General features: G+C 42.7%; 1 protein-coding gene and 1 long non-coding RNA gene across 2 annotated transcripts in view; one reads left to right on the plus strand and one right to left on the minus strand.

The window, feature by feature from the left end:
- Nucleotides 1-24,370, plus strand: part of PRELID2 (PRELI domain containing 2) — a 66,345-nt gene that overhangs the window by 37,972 nt on the left and 4,003 nt on the right. The gene's annotated exons all lie outside the window — the stretch shown is intronic.
- Nucleotides 822-5,393, minus strand: LOC309527055. The gene is made up of 2 exons (XR_014217085.1): nucleotides 4,930-5,393; nucleotides 822-2,596 (listed from the first exon to the last, which is right to left on the minus strand). It is a non-coding gene; the product is annotated as an uncharacterized lncRNA (long non-coding RNA).

The raw sequence follows: 24,370 nt of genomic DNA on the forward strand, positions 1-24,370 counted from the left end.
GCTGGCTGGCTCCCTTTCTTGCTCCCTCGCGCTAAGCACGTTGAAAGCAAGAAGAGGAAAAATAGACACGTGTTTCCAAGCCTTCTCGGTGCTGAGAAGCAACTGAGCCCTTAAGAAGGAAGGATCTAAGGATCTGTGATTTAAGTGTTGAAATAGGAATGCAACAAACAGGGAAGCTGGGTGTGCATTTGAACTGAACTGGAAGCAGGGTTATGGTATGAGCATTGCCAGTGACAGTACCTCATAAAGTACTGCAGGCGCAGCACTTGGGCACTAAGCAAATCTGCATTTGCCCTTTAAGTGCTCAGAGGAGTCCATAGGACTGTTGTGAAATAGCATCTGTTTTGTCTGGGAGTCCCTCCAGAATTCATCTGCACCAGCTAACCTAGAACATACTACCTGTTAACCTAATACCTGCTGACCGGTATAATTGCCTTGGCACCCTACTACTCTCGGGCCATTTGGAAGAGGACAGGATCTTGTGCAGTAGAAATCTTGCACTATTTAATGCAAGGGTTGTCAACCCGGTTCCTACTGCCCACTAGTGGGAGTTTCAAGATTCTAGGTGGGCAGTAGGGGGTTCTGCGGCACAAGCTGAATCCTCCTTCCATCGAGCACTGGTGGGTGGTAAGGAAATTTTACCATCAAGAAAGATGCATTAGTGGGCGGTAGGTATAAAAAGGGTGACCACCCCTGGTTTAATGAGTAACAGTCTTCCAGCTGGAGAGGTTTGAGATCTAAATAATGCTGTTGCAATCTTGTTTCAGGGAGTGTGTATATAGTCTCTGCAACTATATTAAGGTCAGTCTTCTTTTTTTTAAAAAAAATAAGGAAAGAGAGATAATTACTTTCTTGAATTTTTTATTATAGTCCTCCTTGAACACTATTGTATGTCAGGCTCATTAGATTCTTCCTCACATTATGTCTCTGACTTGCTAAGTTGTAGCTAACACCTGCTTTACATGTACTCATTGCATTCCAGGAAGCTAGAAATTTTCATTTTTATATAATATCAGGTCTTACAGAGTTTGGAGGAGCTCATCTGCTTTTTTTCCAAGCAGTTCACAGAGCCTCTCCTTTTCCCATGTGGAGATTAATCTCAGTGTTTAAAAAGGGAGCATCTTGTACTGTTGACGGATGGCGCAAATACATTTGTATGTCAGGTGGTGCAAATATGGTGATGTATCAGAAAGCAGCTTTTCTAAGGCTCTGTCTAAACAGTACAATAATCATTAAGTGCCCTCTGTGTGGCTGTAGTGTGGAGCAGCATACCATACGGACTCCTGTCATCCTATTCGCAGTTGCAGGAGGATGTGATGGAGGCACAGCAATGTGAAGGCATGGGAATTCTTCTTGCAATAGGTGTGACTTGGCAAGCCACTATGTGTCTCTGTGGAGACTAAATGTATAGATAGGTCTCCCTCAAGTCACACTGCATGCACCACAAAACCTTTCGGCATGTATGTTCTCTAATAGCAAGGCCAACGCAATATCACAGATTGTTTCAGTTAACCACAGGCAAGGTTGTTGGGTGCCTTGTCAACTGCATGTTTGTTTGCAGATTACAGTGCCTGCTACTGGCTGCTGAATGCTTGGATATAGCCCTCAGCTTTGTGAACTACAAAACAGCATTGAAATGTAAGAATGCCTGAACACTATACTTGATGTCTAAAAGCAACCAACTTCATGAAGTGCCTTTGACGTCTGTGCCTTGATAATGCGATCTAGAAAGAAATACAGACTCATCCCCACCTCCAGATGTTAAACATTAAAAATGTTTTAAGAACTTAATTCTTAGCCCATAATCATTTGCAATATTTTTACATTAGCAGCTATCTTTCATTATCCCAGAACTTGCTTTGCGGTGTATGTGTTGCGAATCAATTGTTAAGGGAATGGGTTAATGAAATTATAAATGATGTTTTTCACATACATTTCTGTAATAATTGTACAACTCATTAAAAAAGGTGTTCTGATCATTCACGATGCTTGCCCTTCAGATATTCTTATTGATATTCCATACACTCTGTTTCTCTCCTAAAACGTATAACGAAAACACACACACCAAACCAGGTTTCAAAATGAGTTCCTTAGAAATTATAGGCAAAACAGCATAAAGGATGACTCCTGTGCAAAAAGCAGGAAGGGTGGAGAATAACAAAATGGCCACAAGGTTATTCTAACTTGTCAGGATTGTGAGTTGAATATATTAATGAGGAAAGAATGCCTTCCTCAAAAATTTTGCCGTTTTTCATTCAGTGTCTTAATACTGCACACAAAATTGCTTTGATAAATATGCAGCAGAAAAGTCACGAGCTGACATCTGGGGCTGTCGTTCTCAAGGGTTTGGCAAAGTAATAAAATGGATTAGCTTTCTCTTAAAAAAAAAAAAATTCCTGGTGAAACATCTCCCAAAATCAACCATTTTGAGGACAACTGATGCTTAGACACCCTGATAAGTTAGGATTTCAAAATCTGAGCGTCTGATTTGACATTGTGAAACGATTAGCTATGTAATAAACAGATTGATTCTACACATATAACCCCAAGACAGGTCTTGGTGAATTTCATAGTAAACACAGTTATGCATATATACCTGGGAGTTCTGCCAAGAGAACAAGCTGGTCATCACAAACTCGCTTTTCCAACAACACAAGAGACGACTCTACACATGGACATCCCCAGATGGGCAACATCGAAATCAGATTGATTATATTCTCTGCAGCCAAAGATGGAGAAGCTCTATACAGTCAGCAAAAACAAGACCTGGAGCTGACTGTGGCTCAGATCATCAGCTTCTTATAGCAAAATTCAAGCTTAAACTGAAGAAAGTAGGAAAAACTACTGGACAGGTAAGATACAATCTAAACCAAATCCCTTATGAATACACAGTGGAAGTGAGGAACAGGTTTAAGGATTTAGATTTGCTGGACAGAGTGCCTGAAGAACTATGGGTGGAGGCTTGCAACATTATACAGGAGGCAGCAACTAAAACCATCCCAATGAAAAAGAAATGCAAGAAAGCAAAGTGGCTGTCCAACGAGGCCTTACAAATAGCAGAGGAGAGAAGGCAAGCAAAATGCGAGGGAGATAATGAAAGATACAAGAAATTGAATGCAGATTTCCAAAGAATAGCAAGGAGAGACAAGAAGGCCTTCTTAAATGAGCAATGCAAAGAAATAGAGGAAAGCAACAGAATGGGAAGAACCAGAGATCTGTTCAAGAAAATCGGAAATATGAAAGGAACATTTCGTACAAAGATTACCATAATAAAGGACAAAAGTGGTAAAGACCTAACTGAAGCAGAAGACATCAAGAAGAGGTGGCAAGAATACACAGAGGAATTATACCAGAAAGATATGGATGTTTCATACACCCCAGGTAGTGTGGTTGCTGACCTTGAGCCAGACATCCTGGAGAGTGAAGTCAAATGGGCCTTAGAAAGCACTGCAAATAACAAGGCCAGTGGAAGTGATGGTATTCCAGCTGAACTGTTTAAAATTTTAAAAGATGATGCTGTTAAGGTGCTACACTCAATATGCCAGCAAGTTTGGAAAACTCAGCAGTGGCCAGAGGATTGGAGAAGATCAGTCTACATCCCAATCCCAAAGAAAGGCAGTGCCAAAGAATGCTCCAACTACCGCACAATTGCACTCATTTCACACGCTAGCAAGGTTATGCTTAAAATTCTACAAGGAAGGCTCAAGCAGTATGTGGACCGAGAACTCCCAGAAGTGCAAGCTGGATTTAGAAGAGGCAGAGGAACCAGAGACCAAATTGCAAACATGCGCTGGATAATGGAGAAAGCTAGAGAGTTCCAGAAAGACATCTACTTCTGCTTCATTGACTATGCAAAAGCCTTTGACTGTGTTGACCACAGCAAACTATGGCAAGTTCTTAAAGAAATGGGAGTGCCTGATCACCTCATCTGTCTCCTGAGAAATCTCTATGTGGGACAAGAAGCTACAGTTAGAACTGGATATGGAACAACTGATTGGTTCCAAATTGGGAAAGGAGTACGGCAAGGCTGTATATTGTCTCCCTGCTTATTTAACTTATATGCAGAATTCATCATGCGAAAGGCTGGGCTGGATGAATCCCAAGCCGGAATTAAGATTGCCGGAAGAAATATCAACAACCTCAGATATGCAGATGACACAACCTTGATGGCAGAAAGTGAAGAGGAATTAAAGAACCTTTTAATGAGGGTGAAAGAGGAGAGCGCAAAATATGGTCTGAAGCTCAACACCAAAAAAACGAAGATCATGGCCACTGGGCCCATCACCTCCTGGCAAATAGAAGGGGAAGAAATGGAGGCAGTGAGAGATTTTACTTTCTTGGGCTCCATGATCAGTGCAGATGGTGACAGCAGCCACGAAATTAAAAGACGCCTGCTCCTTGGGAGAAAGGCGATGGCAAACCTAGACAACATCTTAAAAAGCAGAGACATCACCTTGCCAACAAAGGTCCGTATAGTAAAAGCCATGGTTTTCCCAGTAGTGATGTATGGAAGTGAGAGCTGGACCATAAAGAAGGCTGATCACCGAAGAATTGATGCTTTTGAATTATGGTGCTGGAGGAGACTCTTGAGAGTCCCATGGACTGCAAGAAGATCAAACCTCTCCATTCTGAAGGAAATCAGCCCTGAGCGCTCACTGGAAGGACAGATCGTGAAGCTGAGGCTCCAATACTTTGGCCACCTCATGAGAAGAGAAGACTCCCTGGAAAAGACCCTGATGTTGGGAAAGATGGAGGGCACAAGGAGAAGGGGACGACAGAGAATGAGATGGTTGGATGGTGTTCTTGAAGCTACCAGCATGAGTTTGATCAAACTGCGGGAGGCAGTGGAGGACAGAAGTGCCTGGTGTGCTCTGGTCCATGGGGTCACGAAGAGTCGGACACGACTAAACGACTAAACAACAACAACACCTGGGAGTAAGCCCCATTCAACTACTGGGGTTTACTTCTGTGTTAAGGTGTCTAGCACTGTAGTACTGTGGACTATTGTTCCAGGAAATGCAGCATGTTTTAACTTTTAGAGACAGGCAGACACCCCTCTCTACTTGTGGCATGTATGTAGAAATTCAAGGGACTGTAGAGGGAGGGACTATGAACAAGTTAGGCCATATGGAATCTAGCCATATTCTAGGACTTTAACTTGAGGCTGTAACTCCATCTAGCATTTATTGCTTGCCATTCTTGTGGGGCTTCACTGCATTGTATATGTGGTTCTGCCTTATAAGAACTTCAGTAATTGCAGTTGAGCATGACAAACATCACTGTTGCTAATAATGAATTCAAGTGGCGAGTGCCAAGAGATGTGGAGCCAAAATAGGGCCTCTGACAAACAAGAGGGATGTTTCAGCATGCTTGGCCAGGCTGCTGTATGCAGAAGTGCACACACACACACACACACACACACACACACACATCTTTAAAAAGAAGTCCTTCCCCAGTAATGGCCCAGTGAGGTCTGGGCATGCTTAGTAGCCACAGAATGTTGAGTGTGAAAAACAGAAGGAAGAATGAATTGATCTGCTTGATTGACCATTGCAGCTTATGGTATCCCTGGAGAAAGGGATGGGGGTTTGGCACCTTGAAAAGGAGCACTCCTGTTTAAGGACGAGAATACCTAGCGACATTTTGTGCCAGATTCTGTTGCTCTTTACTCAGATACATAAATTTGACTGATGTCTAACACATTTCAATGCAGTATGTCAGAACTAGCGATGGTCTGCTCCACTGAAACAAAGTACCTTTCACAGTCATATGTTTCCTAGATATGGTGTATAGAAATGCAGAATGACCTGTTCTGAAACTGTCACCTGTTTTGTTTTCTAAGTGAAGTAGCAAATATAAAGCCTTATGTTTATCACACAATTAGACCATGTACCTTTTTTCAATAATTTAATCTGACGGTTCTCTGCAACCCACATAAGCATTCATTCCAGCCCTCTTTTTCCTGCCCCCATTCCTTCCATGCACATGGTAGAAATATGCTGGTAACCACACATGTCTCTGATACACAAAATATGAGTATGCACAGCTGATGAGCCCCGGCAGGGCGAAACAAGGTATTATTCCGAGAATCCTTGTTTTAAGTTCTTTTGTCTGATACCTGCATACAGCAACTATATTTTGAAAAGGCATATGTTAAGATCTTTCGTATCCTTCGTCTGATACCTGCATACAGCAGTTGCACACAGCAACTATACTTTGCAAAGGCAGATGTGGAACATTACAAAGAAAAGTTCATCTTTTGCAAGTACTGCTCCTTAAAGTTGTGTTTGACACCTGTATTCGCAAAGGCATACGTGGAACACAAAAAGCTTCTATTTGGATATTACGTATATAAAAACTGATCTATTTGTATTTCCTGTTTTATATGTTGGTCTTTAATTGCTTCTACTCAATTAGATAATGTGAAAAGAGTTATGTTTACATGATTTATAAAGAATTCATATAGTTAAACACAGCCAGTTACATTGTGGGTATATTTGTTAGTTGTATTTACGTAACTATAGGTTTGATAGTGTTGGGTAATCACACATGGCCCGTACAACCTATGTTCCACCAAAGGGAAAAGGGAAAGCAGTCCATCAGCATTGCAGGTGCTGTAGCCATGGTCTGGTCTGTTTCATTGTCTTCAGCTCCTTAGCAGGTCAGGGAGCTTTGTGGGCACTGCAATGTTGGAAAGGGCATGAAGGAGCGATCATATCGGCACACCTTCTCATCTTGCCATTCCACAACAAGAGGAGAGATTCTTGACAATATCCCCTCTATCTATTGGGAAGCCCCATGGAGCATTAAGGGATCCTTCTGTAAGTTTCCTTGGGTTCACCATTTTAGTCAGTCCCCCATCTATGTGGAGGTGATAGCTGCCATGAATCCAAATATCACCAGCAAGTGGTCTGACCATGACAACAGGATCTCAGAGACACTCATTTCCAGATCACCCCCCCTCCACTTGGAGCAGAAAACAAGTCAAGGGTGTAAAATGCACACCTAAGCATGTATACTCAAAAGTAAGCATGTTCAGTGGGGCTTACCACCAGGAAAACGTGCATTAGATTGTAGTCAATTCTTTCTCTCTCTATGTTCTTATGCAGCCGGTTTCTCAAAAGCAGATCTTTTTGGCAGGGACCTTGATGTACAATCAGTTTTAGCTGTAGAGGTTAAGGCGGTAGCACACAGTTAAATTAGTGTGCAATGTTACAGAAGGAAATGACAACCTGTCATGTAATGGAGCCAGATGAGAAAATGAGTGGATCCTGCCCATCATTGAAAATAGTAACTGAGCACTTTATGGACAAACAAGAAAAGAGGTGCATGTAAAAGAATTCTGAAGACAGGATTTGCCAGGTTTTTCAGAATTAAAGAAAGGTGGCGTGTGTTGTCAGAAATGTCTTGTCTCACAGGACAAGGAGTATATTATTTGGGAATTGAAATGGGCATCTCAAGAGGAGAGTGAAAACACGGAAAATTTAGGGAGAACAATATGACAAGCAAATTGAACCACACTGGTAAAACTGGAAGACGGAACATGAACAATAAGTTTGCAATGAGCCCTTTCCATATGTTCGCCTTTAAATTACAGCCTGCAGATTAGAAAAACATTCTGTATCTCTATATTTCTATGAGAGCTGCTATAAACAGTGTCCATCTTGGGGCATTGCACCATGAGCCTCTCCTAAGGGGTCCACAAGAAGGGCCTCATTTGCAGATCTCTTGGAGGAGGGAAATGGCACCAGCCAACATGAAGAAGTGTAGAAAGGAGAAATCCTGAGAAAATATAAAGGCACAACACTAGAATATAAGTTGGGGGGGGGGGATCCAGTCTCAGTAAATGTCTTTGATTCAGTGTAGTCTGTCTTATACACTTTGCATGGCCGAACTTTTAACAAGCAAAAAATTGAGGTAAATTAGGTTTTAGGATCCATATGACTGCAAGCGCCTTTCATTTATTGGTCCAAATCAATTGCCTGCAACGGCAAACGGCATGATTGCTTTGTCCTTCAGTGAGCAACCTAAATTGCTTTCCTGTTTTAACTGTACCTTTTTGCGTTTGAGCAAATGGCATGGAAATCAAAGAAATTCTAGTCAACAAGGGCAGAAGGAGTCCCTGAGGATGCTGCAAAGTGAGTTTAACAGAAAACAGGAGATCTGACAGATGAATTCCTGAGGGGAAGTAAGTTACAAAGGAGATAGGAGGTTGGTGGAAAGAGAAAGTTAAATTTGTCACAATATTGTTTAGACTCTAAACTTTAGAGTGGTTGCTTTTAAAGCTATCCGCCTGTATTCTTTTCACAGCTAAAAATGTGGTGAGTAATGGGCAGGGTTTCTTGGGACACACTAAACTGAGAGCAAACCTCAAATGCTATACTGTACAGTGGTACCTCGAGTTACAAACACTTTGGGTTACAGACTCCGCTAACCCGGAAGTAGTACCTCAGGTTAAGAACTTTACCTCAGGGTGAGAACAGAAATCGGGTGGGTGTGGTGGCATGGCGGCAGCGCTGGAGGCCCCATTAGCTAAAGTGGTACCTCAGGTTTGGAACGGTTTCCGGTTAAGAACGGACCTCCGGAACAAATTAAGTTCTTAACCAGAGGTACCACTGTAAAGTAAACATTTTGGGAATGTGCTTTAGCTCCTTTAGAAGTGCAGAAACAATAAGGACTGCATGCCAGCTGCTGGGGGAAAAACTTTGGTTGTGGCTGCCGCCATGGTGCCAGGTGGACTTCTGGCATTGGCACAGGCATAATGTAAAAAGCCTTGAATATCTACTGAATGTTCATGAACATTTGATATTTGCTTTCTACACCTACTGATATTTGATTGCAATATGTGTTTGCATTGTGTGATCATTGTGCTTCTGTTTAAATCCCTGGGTTGCAACACAATATGTGTGCATGTGACTGAGCTGTACACCTTCATTTTTCTAACTGGCTTAGTAATCCATCCTTTTGCTGGAAGCAAATGTGGGTTGATATTCCAGTTGGTGCCTTGGACTGCAAGAGTATGCACACATCTGGGAGTAAACTCACATGAATGTGGTGGACTCTACTTCTGAATAAACATTCATAGGATCGCACCGCTAGTATGCTTTTAAGAATGAAACCAAGTTTCTGTATTCCAGACGCTGAGCTAAAAGTGATCTCATTCAGTTGTCAAGTTGTAAAGCCTATCCTCGAGGCCATAGTAAATCTTCATGTTTTTTCTTTCCATGAAGCTTTTGATGATGAACAAGCTTGTCAGAACCAGAAGATGGCTTGCCAGAATTCCTAGCACATGGTCAGTCATTAGGAAATATTCTTCAGCATGCTATCTGAATTAAAATTCTGTGTAGGCACATTGTTTTTGTTACTATTTATTTTTGGAGTTTAAACAATTGACTGCGTAGGGCTAAACAAAAAGAACAGCTGGAGGTGAATCAAACCAGTAGTGTATTACTTGTTCACCCCTTTATTTAGACTGCAGCCCTGTACTACATAACTTGGGAATAAGCCCCACAGAACTCAACAGGACTTTTGAGTAGATATGATTGCACTGCTAGTATATTATGGCTACCTACGTTTCTGAAGCTGTTGAAACCGGAGCAACATTCCATGGTTGGATAGTTTGGTATCACTTAAATTAATTAATATAGACTCCACATTATTACCTTGTGTAGCACTCTTGTCATGGCTTTACCACACAGCCAGTGTGGTGTAATGGTTAAAGTGTCAGACTAGGACCTGGGAGACCAGGGTTCAAATCCCCCCCCTCAGCCATGAAACTCGCTGGTCTTGTGCCAGTCGCTGCCACTCGGCCTAACCTACCTCACAGAATTGTTGTGGGGATTAAGCAAAGAGGGACAGAGCCATGTGCCCCACCTTCAGCTCCTTGAGGACAATGGTGGTATAAACACAGATAAGTATTTAACACTGAGACAGATCCTGAAGCTGAGGCTCCAATACTTTGGCCACCTCATGAGAAGAGAAGACTCCCTGGAAAAGACCCTGATGTTGGGGGAAATGGAGGGCACAAGGAGAAGGGGACAACAGAGGACAAGATGATTGGACAGTGTTCTCGAAGCTACCAGCATGAGTTTGACCAAACTGCAGGAGACAGTGGAAGACAGGAGTGCCTGGTGTGCTATGGTCCATGGGGTCATGAAGAGCTGGACATCTAAACAACGTCTAAACAACACCACCACCACCTAATGAGGCATTTGAGCTGACCTGAGGTTATTGGATTTTCAGCTATCCTTATGGCCTTGAAGAATTTTCTGTCCTCAGGGAAGGAATACAGATAAGAAACAAGCCACTTGGCCTATTTTCATGCTCAGTGAGCTCATCAGCCTGAGCACCAGCCCGTGTAGCCTGGTTTCAGTCCCATATCATCTTTACCTGCAGCAATTGCATGTTGATTGCCCTTTTAAAAGACAAAGTCCAGCAACTGGAGGAACGTGTAGCTACGCTCCAAAGAATTAGAGAGCTGGAGCTCTTCTTGGAAGCAACAGAGCACACCGTCCCCACCAAGGAGGAGACAGGGGACTCCCCTGAGAAGGAGGCTAATTCACCAACTCAGGAGCCAGATATATGGAGAAACGTGACTCAAAGAAGTAGGAGGCCCAGGGTTCACTCTGATTGTTTAGAAATACACAATCGCTTTGAGGTCCTTTCCCCTAGCATGGAAGACGAAGAGCAGACTCCATTTGAGGATCTCTCCCTCATTACAGTCGATCAGGTATATGAAGACGAGCAGCAAAGTCAGTCCTCAGGGAATGTGCAGGCGACCTTGGAACGGACAGCTCACGGAAGAACCCCAACCAAACCCAAGAGGAGGCGTGTAGTGGTGATAGGGGATTCCCTACTGAGGGGAACAGAAGCAGTGATCTGTGGGCCTGACAAGATGTCTCGGGAAGTGTGCTGTCTCCCTGGGGCTAAGATCCAAGATGTAACTGAACGACTGCAAGGAATCATAAAACCCACTGACGAATACCCCTTCCTCTTGGTTCATGTGGGAACCAATGACACTGCAAGCAATAGCCTCCAGAAGATCAAAAGAGACTACGAGGCTCTCGGCAGGAAATTGAAGCAACTAAATGCACAAATTGTCATCTCGTCTGTCCTCCCAGTTGAACGACGTGGCCCAGGGAGAGAGGGGAAAATAGTGGAAGTGAACAGCTGGCTTCGCAAATGGTGTAAACAGGAACGGTTTGGATTCTTAGATCACGGACTGCAGTTTCTTGAAGATGGACTTCTGGCAAGTGATGGGCTGCACCTCACAACGGTTGGGAGAAATGTTTTTGCCAAAAATCTCAGAAACCTCATCAGGAGGGCTTTAAACTGACTAATGTGGGGGAGGGAGACAGTGCTCCTGAAGGTAGGAGTCTATCAATTAATGAAGATGATCATCCAAATGCCATAGACCAAATGGAGCAAACAGCACGCGGACCTAGTGGTGGGAGGAAAAAATCCTTAAATAAGAGACACGGGGGAATGATTAATGGACTTCAATGTCTGTACACTAATGCGCAAAGCATGGGAAATAAACAAGATGAGCTTGAGCTCTTGGTACAGCAAACTAAATATGACATAATAGGCATCACTGAAACCTGGTGGGATAAGTCCCACGATTGGAATGTAATAATGGGGGGATACAATCTATTTCAGAGAAACAGACCAGACAAAAAAGGAGGAGGAGTGGCGTTATATGTCAGGGATGTGTATACCTGTGAAGAGATCCAAGATTTAGAACCTCGAAGCCAAAGTGAGAGCATTTGGGTCAAAATTAAGGGAGAGAAGAATAACAGAGACCTCATTGTGGGAGTTTACTATAGATCCCCAAGCCAAACGGAGGACATAGATGATGCCTTCCTGGAACAGATGGCCAAGCATGCAAAAGGAAGGGAGATAGTAGTAATGGGGGACTTCAATTACCCGGATATTTGTTGGACGTCAAACTCAGCCAAGAGCATAAGGTCAAACAGATTCCTCACTGGCCTTGCAGACAACTTCATTGTCCAGAAAGTGGGAGAAGCAACAAGAGGAACAGCCATTTTAGATCTGGTCCTAACCAATGTTGATGACCTGGTTAGTGGGGTAGATGTGGAAGGATCATTAGGCGCGAGTGATCATGCTCTTCTGAAGTTTACTATACAGCGGAAAGAAGCAGCCAAGCATACTAGGGCTCAATTTCTTGACTTTAAGAAAGCCGACTTCATAAAACTTAGGGAAGTGCTGGGTGAGATCCCATGGACAGTAATACTAAAAGGAAAGGGAGTTCATGATGGCTGGGAGTTTGTTAAGAGGGAGATAGTAAAAGCACAACGTCAGGCAATACCAATGAGACGGAAACATGGAAGGTGCCTAAAGAAGCCAGGGTGGCTATCTAAAGAACTTTTAACTGAATTAAGATTAAAAAAGGATGTGTACAAAAAATGGAAAAGGGGGGAAACCACCAAAGAGGAATTCAAACAAATAGCCAGCACGTGTAGACACAAAGTCAGAAAAGCTAAAGCACAGAATGAACTCAGGCTTGCTAGAGAGGTTAAAAACAACAAAAAAGGCTTTTATGGGTATGTTCGTAGCAAAAGGAAGAACAAAGAAACAGTGGGGTCACTCAGAGGAGAAGATGGTGAAATGCAAACAGGGGACACAGAAAGGGCTGAACTCCTCAATGCCTTCTTTGCCTCAGTCTTCTCCAATAAAGAAAACAATGCCCGACCTGAAGAATTTGGAGCAAATGTTTCAGCAAAGGAAACACAGCCCAGAATAACTAAGGAGATAGTACAAGAATATTTGGCTAATTTAGATGTATTCAAGTCTCCAGGGCCAGATGAACTGCATCCAAGAGTATTAAAAGAACTGGCAGATGTGATCTCAGAACCACTGGCAGTCATCTTTGAGAATTCCTGGAGAACAGGCGAAGTCCCGGCAGACTGGAGGAGGGCAAATGTTGTCCCTATTTTCAAAAAGAGGAAAAGAGAGGACCCAAATAATTACCGCCCAGTCAGTCTGACATCAATAGCAGGGAAGATTCTGGAGCAGATCAATAAGCAAACAGTCTGTGAGCACCTAGAAAGGAATGCTGTGATCACCAATAGTCAGCATGGATTTCTGAAAAATAAGTCATGTCAGACTAACCTGATCTCGTTTTTTGACAGAATTACAAGCCTGGTAGATGAAGGGAACGCAGTGGATGTAGCCTACCTTGATTTCAGCAAGGCATTTGACAAGGTGCCTCATGATATTCTTGTAAAGAAGCTGGTAAAATGTGGTCTTGACTATGCTACCACTCAGTGGATTTGTAACTGGCTGACTGACTGAACCCAAAGGGTGCTCATCAATGGTTCCTCTTCATCCTGGAGAAGAGTGACTAGTGGGGTGCCACAGGGTTCTGTCTTGGGCCCGGTCTTATTCAACATCTTTATCAACGACTTGGATGATGGACTCAAGGGCATCCTGATCAAATTTGCAGATGACACCAAACTGGGAGGGGTGGCTAACACCCCAGAGGACAGGATCACACTTCAAAACGACCTTGACAGATTAGAGAACTGGGCAAAAAGAAACAAGATGAATTTTAACAGGGAGAAATGTAAAGTATTGCACTTGGGCAAAAAAAATGAGAGGCACAAATACAAGATGGGTGACACCTGGCTTGAGAGCAGTACATGTGAAAAGGATCTAGGAGTCTTGGTTGACCACAAACTTGACATGAGCCAACAGTGTGACGCGGCAGCTAAAAAAGCCAATGCAATTCTGGGCTGCATCAATAGGAGTATAGCATCTAGATCAAGGGAGGTAATAGTGCCACTGTATTCTGCTCTGGTCAGACCACACCTGGAGTACTGTGTCCAGTTCTGGGCACCACAATTCAAGAAGGACACTGACAAACTGGAACGTGTCCAGAGGAGGGCAACCAAAATGGTCAAAGGCCTGGAAACAATGCCTTATGAGGAACGGCTTAGGGAGCTGGGCATGTTTAGCCTGGAGAAGAGGAGGTTAAGGGGTGATATGATAGCCATGTTCAAATATATAAAAGGATGTCACATAGAGGAGGGAGAAAGGTTGTTTTCTGCTGCTCCAGAGAAGCGGACACGGAGCAATGGATCCAAACTACAAGAAAGAAGATTCCACCTAAACATTAGGAAGAACTTCCTGACAGTAAGAGCTGTTCGACAGTGGAATTTGCTGCCAAGGAGTGTGGTGGAGTCTCCTACTTTGGAGGTCTTTAAGCAGAGGCTTGACAACCATATGTCAGGAGTGCTCTGATGGTGTTTCCTGCTTGGCAGGGGGTTGGACTCGATGGCCCTTGTGGTCTCTTCCAACTCTATGATTCTATGATTCTATGATCTCACTGGGTGCTTCCAGGTGGAGAATTTTTCAGGAGTGTGGTTCACTGATTCTATGTGCCTGACCCCTGCAGGATCTCATAGGAAGAGTGCAAATCCCCAGGCTGATTCATCACTGTCGACCAATCAGAGACCAGCACCATTCCTCTGCTTATTTATGTACATAATGCCAAAATAGGATCCTAAACAGTTTACAAAATATAAGAACCGTTTAGAGAACATTGTGCACAGTAGTTAGATTACACAACAAAACAATCCCATTAAAACAAAAATGGTCAGAATGAAAATGTAATCAAGATTTAAAGAATTTATGCTCTGATTTTTTTCTGTAAAAGGCTAAAAAGATAAAGCCACCATTTAACAACTTAAAATAAAACCACCAGCCTTCTATCAACCGAAAGACGTCTTTTTGTTTTGTTTTTACTATCTTCTGCAAGTCCATTAAAGGTGGGTGGGTGGGTGTGGGTGAGAAATGTGAGGAGAGGGCCCTAATCCAATCCTGCTTTTCGAATCTGCGTGCTTCCTCTACTCCAGCCTAAAGGGGGTTAACAGAACTGCCAGCTTCTTTCTGTTCATTCCCCCACCCCATCCCCACAAAAGCCAGTTTGAAAATGTGGGTGGACAGTAGCAACTGAAGCATCTTTCTTTCAGACAAAACAAAAATTTCTACATTTTAGAAACTTGCCATGCATAATTATGGTTGATCTTGGAAGAAAACAGAATTATACTTGCTTTAAAAGAAGCCAATTATCAAGGGTTGATCAAAAGGAGACAGTGCTATGAAGATACACTTTTGAAGCACTCTATAATGATTTTTAAAAAAATAAAAGTAAATCACATTCCTTGCTACCTTGTAAACAAAAAACGCTTTAAAAAGTTACAGCTATTGGAGGGGACACCAACAAAAGCCCAGGTCACTAATACTGTCTTTGAAGTGAAGAGGCTGTAAATTTCCACCATTTTGTTTTCCTTTTTTTTTATTGCTACCTGCCAGGTATCTGAAATACAATCTCTTTCAAAAGCTCTTACTTTATGTCTCATGAAGCAAATTCCACCCCCTTCCCCTTGAATGTGCAAGTAGGGTACTATTAGCTGTGGTGAAGAGCATTTTTATCCAAGGATTGTAAGACCCAAGTAGCATTGCAAAGGTGGCCTTATTTGCTACCGTCTCCTTATCCTGTTAATGCCACTCTCTGTTCAGTGCCCTCCTCTCACTTTTTCTCCCAGCCTCCCCTCCCCACTCATTTTCAGGTTAGAAGTCATTTTCTTTCCACTCTTTCAGTTTGTTGTGTTTAGGAAAGACCCGTATGAAATATAAACTGAGGAAACATATAGCATTACCAGTTTTTTCTGGGCACCTTTTACCTTGGGTTGCCAGCTTTTCTACTGGTCCTCCAAGGACTTAGCTATACAGCTGCAAATAAAACACTTTAAGTGTGTTGTAAAGTGCATTATACAAATGTGTTTAGAAGGCGATTGTGAGCCATGGCAAATTCAAAATGTTTTTCAAAACATTTTTTACAACAGCATTTTCACAATGTTTTTTTATATGTGTGTAGATTCAACCTAAGTGTCCTTATTTCCCAAGGACAGTCTTGGATTTACAGAAGCCGTCCCAGTTTCTGATTTGATCCCAGAATGTCCTGCTTTTCCTTAGGACGTCCCTATTTTCATCAGAGTAATGTTGGAGGTTATGGAGCTATGCGACCAAGCCAAGGAGATAACTATACAACCTTAAGAAGACATCCGAAGGCAGCCCTGTATAGGGAAGTTTTTAAATGTTTAATGATCTCCTTAGCTTTTACCACAAGCAGAATTTGAGTGGTTGCAGCTTTCCTTAACAAAGCATCTGCATGAGAGATAACTTCACCTGTTCATATGTGCACTTGCTCATCAAACTGCTGGTCAAGGGACAGGAATGCTGCCCAAGAAAAAGGTGGCCTCTCTGCTCCTTTTGGTTATAAAATCAAGTTCACTTATGATGATTTAAAATGCTGGCCTCAGTGAGCCAGCCATATATAAGCACTGGCCTTATAGGCCACAGTTTAGCCTAAGATGATTACAACAATGGGTGCTTAAGGTTCACCAGAGATGTAGCTTCCTAAAGCCACTCCTTTAAACATTCCATAGGAGATGCTGTTTCACTGTTCCAACAATCTTACCAAAGAGTCACCCTTTTCAACTTGATTCTATGCTATTTTGAAAACCAGGGTAGAGTTGTTCCAGGAAACACGCCATCAAATGAAAAAAGTGCTCCTAGGTGAGCTAAGTGCACCTTTAATCCTCACTGGCTCTAATGATCCATTTGCAGCTGGAAGCCAGAAGCAAGCACCTTTCGCCATAACCTTCCACATGTTACCTTGATGATAGAGAAACTCTTTTCTTGTACACTTAGAAGGAGCAGACTACCTCCTTAAAACCATTCTTGTGTTTGCAAACCAAGTTCAGCCCAGGCCTCTCTGATGGCTTTGACAAGGACAAGAAAGCCGTCATAGGTAACCTTTTCTTCCAAATAGGGCCACCTCATGGGACGCAGTGGCCATTTTAAAGTGGATTGTTTGCCATGACTAAATCCCCTCTTTTTTCCCATCTCTGAATCTCGTTCAAGTATTATTAGTATGAAAGCATTTATCAAATGTAGACACTTGCCATAAATTTTGTTCTAAGAAATTCTGATGGTGAAAACATGCCTGTTATCTCAGGTGTCTGGAGATACTTGACTTATTGTGGTTTCCACTTGTACCTAAGGTCTTTGTTTGATCTGATGCTGTCAGGTTGGAATGCCCATCTCTTAGCCACTATACTAGCTCTTTGCTAGATTTTGTACCTGTACTGCTCTGTCCTCTGTATTAATTTACAGTGGTACCTTGGTTGTCGAACAGCTTGGCTCACAAACAAATCGGCTCCCGAATGCCTCAAACCTGGAAGTGAATGTTCTGGGTTGCAAATGTTTTTTGGAAGTCGAATGTACACCGCTCCTTCTGCAGCATACTGCACTCAGTTGGAAGCCACGCCTTGGTTTTCAAACCATTCCAGGAGTCAAACAGACTGTATTTACTTAAATTGGTTTTTATTAAATATTTTCTTGTGCTATAAATCAAGCAAATAAATGGGGGAAAGTACATCTCCACTTTTCACAGTTTGTTTACATGTAGGGAGAGACACTTTTGTGCACAACAAGGCAATGACATATCTTCCACAATGGCATACAAATTAATATGGCTAACCTGACCCAGCAATCCACCCCCTCCCACATGTAAACAAGCCACACTGCAGCCAACTGAATGCAACCAAGCAAGCTCTGGACTCTCAACTTTGGCCCTCCAGATGTTTTGAGACTACAATTCCCATCATCCCTGACCACTGGTCCTGCTAGCTAGGGATTATGGTAGTTGTAGGCCAAAAATATCTGGAAGGCTGAGGTTGAGGAAGCCTGCTCTAACCTCTCACAATCTCTGTCTATTTCATGTGCTGCTGGCACAAACTCCTACACTAACACTATGTCTTCTGTATTTATTGGGAACATAGGAAGCTGCCTAATACTGAGTCAGACTCATTGGTCCATCTGTGGTTTACCTGACTGACTGTGGCTCCCCAGCGTCTCAGGGAGGAATCTCTCCCAGCCAGAGCCATCTTTCCCACTGGTCTTAGTGGTTCGTTGCGCCAGGGCGCCAGCCTCTCAGGGGCACCCTAGCGAGTGCCAGCAGTCTCCCCTTTCTCTGAATGCCCGCCAGCTGTGCCCGGCCAACTATATGGCTGGCGGGCATGCAGCTTTGTTCCCAAGCCTCTGCAGGAGGAGAGCGATCCCAAAAGAGGCTTAGGATGGAAGCTGCGCAGCTTCCCTCCCAAGCCTCTGCATCTGCTAAAGACAGCCCTGCTCCCGTCCTCCTCCTGCTTCCTGGTGAAAAGCGGCACACAGCCTTCCCGGGCTGCCTTCTCGGATGCCCCGATGCCGGAGAGCATGTCCGCCAGCACGTTTTCCTGCTTGGATCGCTGCCACCACGCAGGGGATCCAGGCAGTGGGGGAGGCAGAGGACATTTTCCACTGCCCCCTCCCTTGTTTTTGAGTTGCCGGGGGGCCACCAGAGGGATCTTTGCACCACGGCGCCGGATATGCTTAAGACAGCCCTGCTCCCAGCCCTACCTGGTGAGGCTATGGATTGAACCTGGGACCTTCTAAATGCAAGGCTGATGTCCTACAACTGCTCTACACCTAGCTTATTTTCTTACACCCCCCCCATAAGATCGATATTTCCTAAAGATTCCTTTAAGAAAAAGTTTACCCTTCTTGCATGATACACAGATCATAATAGAATGGGCCTTACTTGTGTACCGGCCAGTCTTGTTTACCCAGTGTGGTGCCAGTGGTTAGGAGCCAGTGTGGTGTAGTGGTTAAGAGCGGTAGTCACGTAATCTGGGTAACCGGGTTCGCGTCTCCGCTCCTCCACATGCAGCTGCTGGGTGACCTTGGGCCAGTCACACTTCTCTGAAGTCTCTCAGCCCCACTCACCTCACAGAGTGTTAGTTGTGGGGGAGGAAGGGAAAGGAGAATGTTAGCCGCTTTGAGACTCCTTAGGGTAGTGGTAAAGCGGGATATCAAATCCAAACTCTTCTTCTTCTCTTGTTTGCAATTAACACTTCCTCTTTTTTACTCTTCCCCCTTTGTTTCTTTTCTTTTTTTTTCAAAGAAGCCTTCCAAAGGCAGCCTTTTGACTAAGACAATTGGACTGGAACCCCTGAACCCTTTCCCGTGTCGCAGCGACGCAGGAGGAGCCATTAAGGGCCAGCCATTTGCGCTTTGTCTGCAGCCCTCTCCTGGAAGAGTCCCTTGATGCGGTCACAGTGCCACATTCCTCTATTCTCATTAGTGTCCTTGAATTATGTATGTACAGGAATAAAGGGCACGGTTTTATGTTCTGGTGCTGCTTTATCTCGACAAAATTACATTCAGCAGAAAGTTCGAAATGGAAAAGCTTTTAACCTTTGGAAGTGGCGGGTGATCTTTGTCCATCTGCATTAGTACAGAGTGACATGCTAATGGAACAAATGCCACACGTCGCAGGAGACTCCTGCTGCTCTGGGCTCTGTTCCCCTGCTTCTCTTTAGTGATCAGGGGAACTAATGGGAGCCTGCGGACAGTAGTAGTATCTAGGAACAAGTTGTTGCCTTAATTGTATAAGAGACGGGAAGTTAGGAGAGACCACTCTACTGTTTGGAGCCTTCTGAATACCCATTGCAGGAGAAGGGAATGCTGTTGCTCTCGGGTGCCGTTTGTGGCTTCTCATAGGCAACTGGTTGACCCCTGTGAGAATAGGATGCTGGTCTAGATGAGCCACTGGCCTGATCCAGTAGGCTCCTATGAAGAGGAACAAGTTCAGATAAATTGCCCCCACAAGTCTTGAGATGCTACACAAGGGGACAACCTACAGGGATAGCCATGCCCTGTTTGTGAACTTCCTAGACCAGGAACACAGAAGCTGTGGCTTCGAGATGTTGTTAAACTACAACCCCCATCATCCCTGACCATTGGCTATGCTTGCTGGGACTAGTGAGAGTTGGAGTCTGGCAGCCTCTGGAGGACCATGGGGTTCCTCATCTCTGTCTGAGAGGCATCTGCTTGGCCACTGTTGGAATATTAGGGTAGAAAAATCATGGTCTGATCCTGCTGGAAACATTAGAAGAGGACAGCCAAATTAAACTTAGAAAATATGAGGAGATAAAAGACCAGCTTTCTGGTTGGTTGGAATACCATCAAATATACAAAATATTTAAACAAGATAAAAAGATTGGATTTGATCATCAGCCCTCTAAACTCGAAACAGAATTAATAAATAATAAAATCAGGGTAATTTCAAGAATATATTGACTCCTCCTGGAATGGGAAGTTGAGGAGGAGGAGGTTAAGGCAACAATGATTAGATGGGCATCAAATAATGATGGCCAAATGGGAAGAGGTTTGGAAAACAAATATGAAATTTACGGCGTGTTATAACATCAAAGAAAATATGTTAAAGATGCAACACAGATGGTATCTCACCCCCTCAAGACTATCGAAGATGTTTAAAAACTTAGCGAATACTTGTTGGAGGTGTGGTGGGAGTAATGGCGACATGTATCATATGTGGTGGACATGTAGGAAGATCAAAGTGTTCTGGGGCTTAATTTACGAGGAGTTGAAAAAAATGTTTGGAATGCCAGAGGCATTTCTGTTAAACATTGTTGGCAGGGACATCCCGAAAGCCTTTAGGGAGGCATTCTTATATGCAACGGCCGCAGTTCGGACTTTGGTGGCAAAGGGGTGGAAGGAAAAAGAAGCCCCGACAATAACGGACTGGCATTACAAGCTACAATAATTTGCTGAAATGGTGCAGTTAACAAATACCCTGAGAGGCAATTAAAAATAAAAATTTATGGAAAAGTGGAATAGATATAAAACATATGTTCAAAAATACAGTAAAGGTTCGCTGTCTATGCTAGCATTTGATTGACTTTGGAGTGAGACTGAGTTGAGAAATAAGACTAAGAGCACATATTGATATAGGAATGTATTAGATAATATGTAAAGAAATATACAACAACAAGAGTACATTCATTTGTAAAAAAAGGAATATACAATGGGAAAGACAGGAAGTCTAGTGTGTTGGTATGTATATGATTTTTTGGGGGAAATTGTTTTTGTTTTTTCTCTTTGTTCTTTCTTTTTTTTGTTTCATTTTCTTTCTAGGTATAAATAAAATTGTATATAATTTTTGTATACATGTTGGAAATTATATTATAGTAGGTCCTGTAATGTAATATGACAACGTTTACCAATGTAATATAAGAATGTTAACAAATAAATGAAATGCAAATTCAAAAAAAGGGGGGACAGCAGCTACAGCACACAACTGTGAATTATCCTCTCCCTTAAAGATGAACAACTCATACATTTACACGTGCAGTTGTAAATGTTTATCAGTCCTTCTAGGACTTCAGGATTGGGTGCAGGATTAGATGGGTCATTGGTCTGACTCAGCAGGACCTTTCTTATGTTCTCATGTGCTCCCTGTAGTAGGTTGAAGAGGAAGGTAGAGAAAAGGTGGAAGCACCAGAGGATAACAGAGTCTCATCATTCATTTCAGCAGACATTAGTCTCTGGCTGCACAGCCAGGAGACCCAATTTCATTTACTTTCTGATCGAAAAGAATGTGTGGATTTACAACTGACTGGTAATATAAAAGCAATGACCTTAAAAGGGGCAAAGTGGATGATTGAAATCTAATAGTGTTGGAACATACAAAAATGACAGCAGTATGGAATAAAAAAATAACAATGCAGTATCTGAATCCAATGATGCATTCAATCAAATGAGTCTTTAGTTATCTGGTAAATAGCCACCAATCCTGTTTAAAATGACAGTGCCTATAGTCTGGTCTTGCATTAACCAATAGAAGTAATTGACAGGGGAAAAACAAGACATAGCAATAATTCAAGTAAAGTATTTTATTATTATTATATTATTATTAGTCTGACTATTAGACATTTAACACACACCCCTCAACCATTAAACACTAACTTTCTGCATTAGTTTGGGTGTTGGGCTAAAGAGACAGGTCAGGATGCTGTCGGTGTACTTGCCCATTCAGCTGCTCAACAGCCTCTCGGACGGAAGTGGTCTCACTGCCCTTTGCACAGCAGACTCCGCAAACAGATGCTGAACAAGATATTGGACCTGCGACCCACAGCTCCAAGAGAAAGCCAAACAAGGTTCCTCCTAGTGGATAAGGACAAGGACATTACTGCCTCAGTGGCTTCCTTTTCAATCTCCATCTTACCCAAAAGGCTTCTTAATGAATCATCTCTCTAGGGAATAGACAGGGTGAAGCAGAACAATTGAGTACCTTGTGACCCTCGACAGCCTCACTCCTGTCCCTTTTATATTTATCCCAGTGTTTTGAAATGTTTTAACTCATAATGCCAATAAAGGTAATTGTATTGTATTGTATTGTATTGTATTGTATTGTATTGTATTGTATTGTATTGTATTGTGGTGGTCTCAGGAGTGGTTTTGAGTGGCTGCAACATCCATCCTGAGGATGTGTCAGGTCTGGGTCAGGAAATCATGGCTTCCATGGATACCATGCACCTGTTTGAAATCATCACCAGTTCAAAGCAGAAAGCAGGGCATACCCTTGAATTAGGTGGAGAGAGGTGGGGTCTGGAAATAGGAGTGTGTATGGATGTCACTCCATTGCCTTGGTCAGACCACTTCCTGGTGAGGCATGCAACAGCTATTCTCCCCTGCAAGGATGGAAGACCAGTTAGGACGAGAACTGAAACATAGCCTTTCTTCAAAATGAGCTCACCAAAAGTCCAAGGAAGTGAATGGAAAACCCAACTGTCATTTGCTCTGATTGAGCACTAAAGAGCAGTTTTTAAATTAAACTTTGTACACTCTTAGGAATTTGGTTGTTTCTTGCTGTCTTTGGGGGATTGCCCTTTTGCTGTGGGTATTTTATTATATCAGGGTCATATGAAGCAGTTCCCTACACTGGATAAGAAATGGAGTCTTAAGTTTGACATATAAGCACCCGAACACCAAACTTTCCCATTGTCATAATAATTCCTGCAAGTGTGTGTCTCATTGAATGCAAGCTAAGATGACTGGCTTAAATTTGTCACCCAGATTTTTTGCTATTTTTTGTGTGGCCTCGGCATCTTTTTTGGGTTTTTTTATTTAGCCACCCACCTAACAGCACCCTCTGCTGGGAAACCCAGCCAGATGGGCGGGGTATAAATAATAAATTATTATTATTATTATTATTCAGCCACTTCAGTTAATCTTCAGCCAGCGCCAGCTCCTCCTATTGTTGCTCTCTTGCTCTTTTCATAGTAAGTCTTGTCATGGTGTGGGTGGCAGTTTCCGTAATGGGATTCTGTGCCTCATTACTTGATCCAAACTGCTGGATCCAAAATAAGCTGAGAGACTTCCCCCATCTTTTTAAAAAATGCTTTTTCTTCTTCTTTAGTTTCTAAGATGACAATTTATCCTAAGATAACAGAACAGACGGGGGGGGGGACTTAGGAGAATTAGTCAATTCCATTAATACCATACAGATGCTTTTGTGTTATTGTGAAGTTTTTTTTTTTGTAAAAACTAGAGGACAGTCAACAAAAAGTGTCAGTTCAGTTCTTCAAAAATACTTATTTTAAAAGCAGAGAAACACTGTGTACTTTATGTTTGTTTATTTATTTTCTTGGTATTAATTTTGAAAGCTTATAAAAAGCACATAGAGTGCATGTGAAAATTTTGCTTTTACATTGAGGAGATTTTTTTTATAAAAAAAAATAATAATCTTAAAGGAACCAGGCATTTTATTATATCTCAAGATCTCTGGATTCTTTTTTAAATTAAACTTTGGACACTCTTAGGAATTTGATTGTTTCTTGTGGACTTCGGGGTATTGCCCTTTTGCTGTGGGTATTTTATTATACTGAGATCATATGAGGCAGCTCTCTGCACTGAATAAGAAATGGGGTCACCGCAAAGGGGTTAAGGAGCTAGAGTGTAGCGACCATTATCTCTAATTTGTTCTGAATTGGACATATCCGGGACACTCTAGAAACCACTATAGATTGAGTATTCCTTCATAGGTCTATTTTTGCCTTCTTTTCAGGGATGCATTGAGATTCCAGGACTGATCTGGACGGTGCATATTAATAACCCTTGTTCTATATCCTCCAATACGGCAGCAGTAGCGAACCTTTCTGCTTCCTGCTCAATCATTATAAAATTATGATTAGGTTTTGGCCTACTCTTCTAGACTGGGTTTTGATCAAGGTCTCCTTGACGGAGCCTAGCCATATGGTGGGAGGGAAGGGAGTTATTTTTATTGACCGCAGCAAGAATTCCCACACAATTGGACATTCGTCTCTTCAAATGTCTGGCTCACAGCTGTTCAATTGGTCTTCAGCTATGGTATCTGTGTCACTCCTAGCAATCAGTAGGCCAAATGGAGGACACATTATCCCCGAGGCTTCATCCCTGT

The sequence above is a fragment of the Podarcis vaucheri genome (genome assembly GCF_965113315.1).
Source record: "Podarcis vaucheri genome assembly, chromosome: 2".
NCBI lineage: Eukaryota > Metazoa > Chordata > Lepidosauria > Squamata > Lacertidae > Podarcis > Podarcis vaucheri.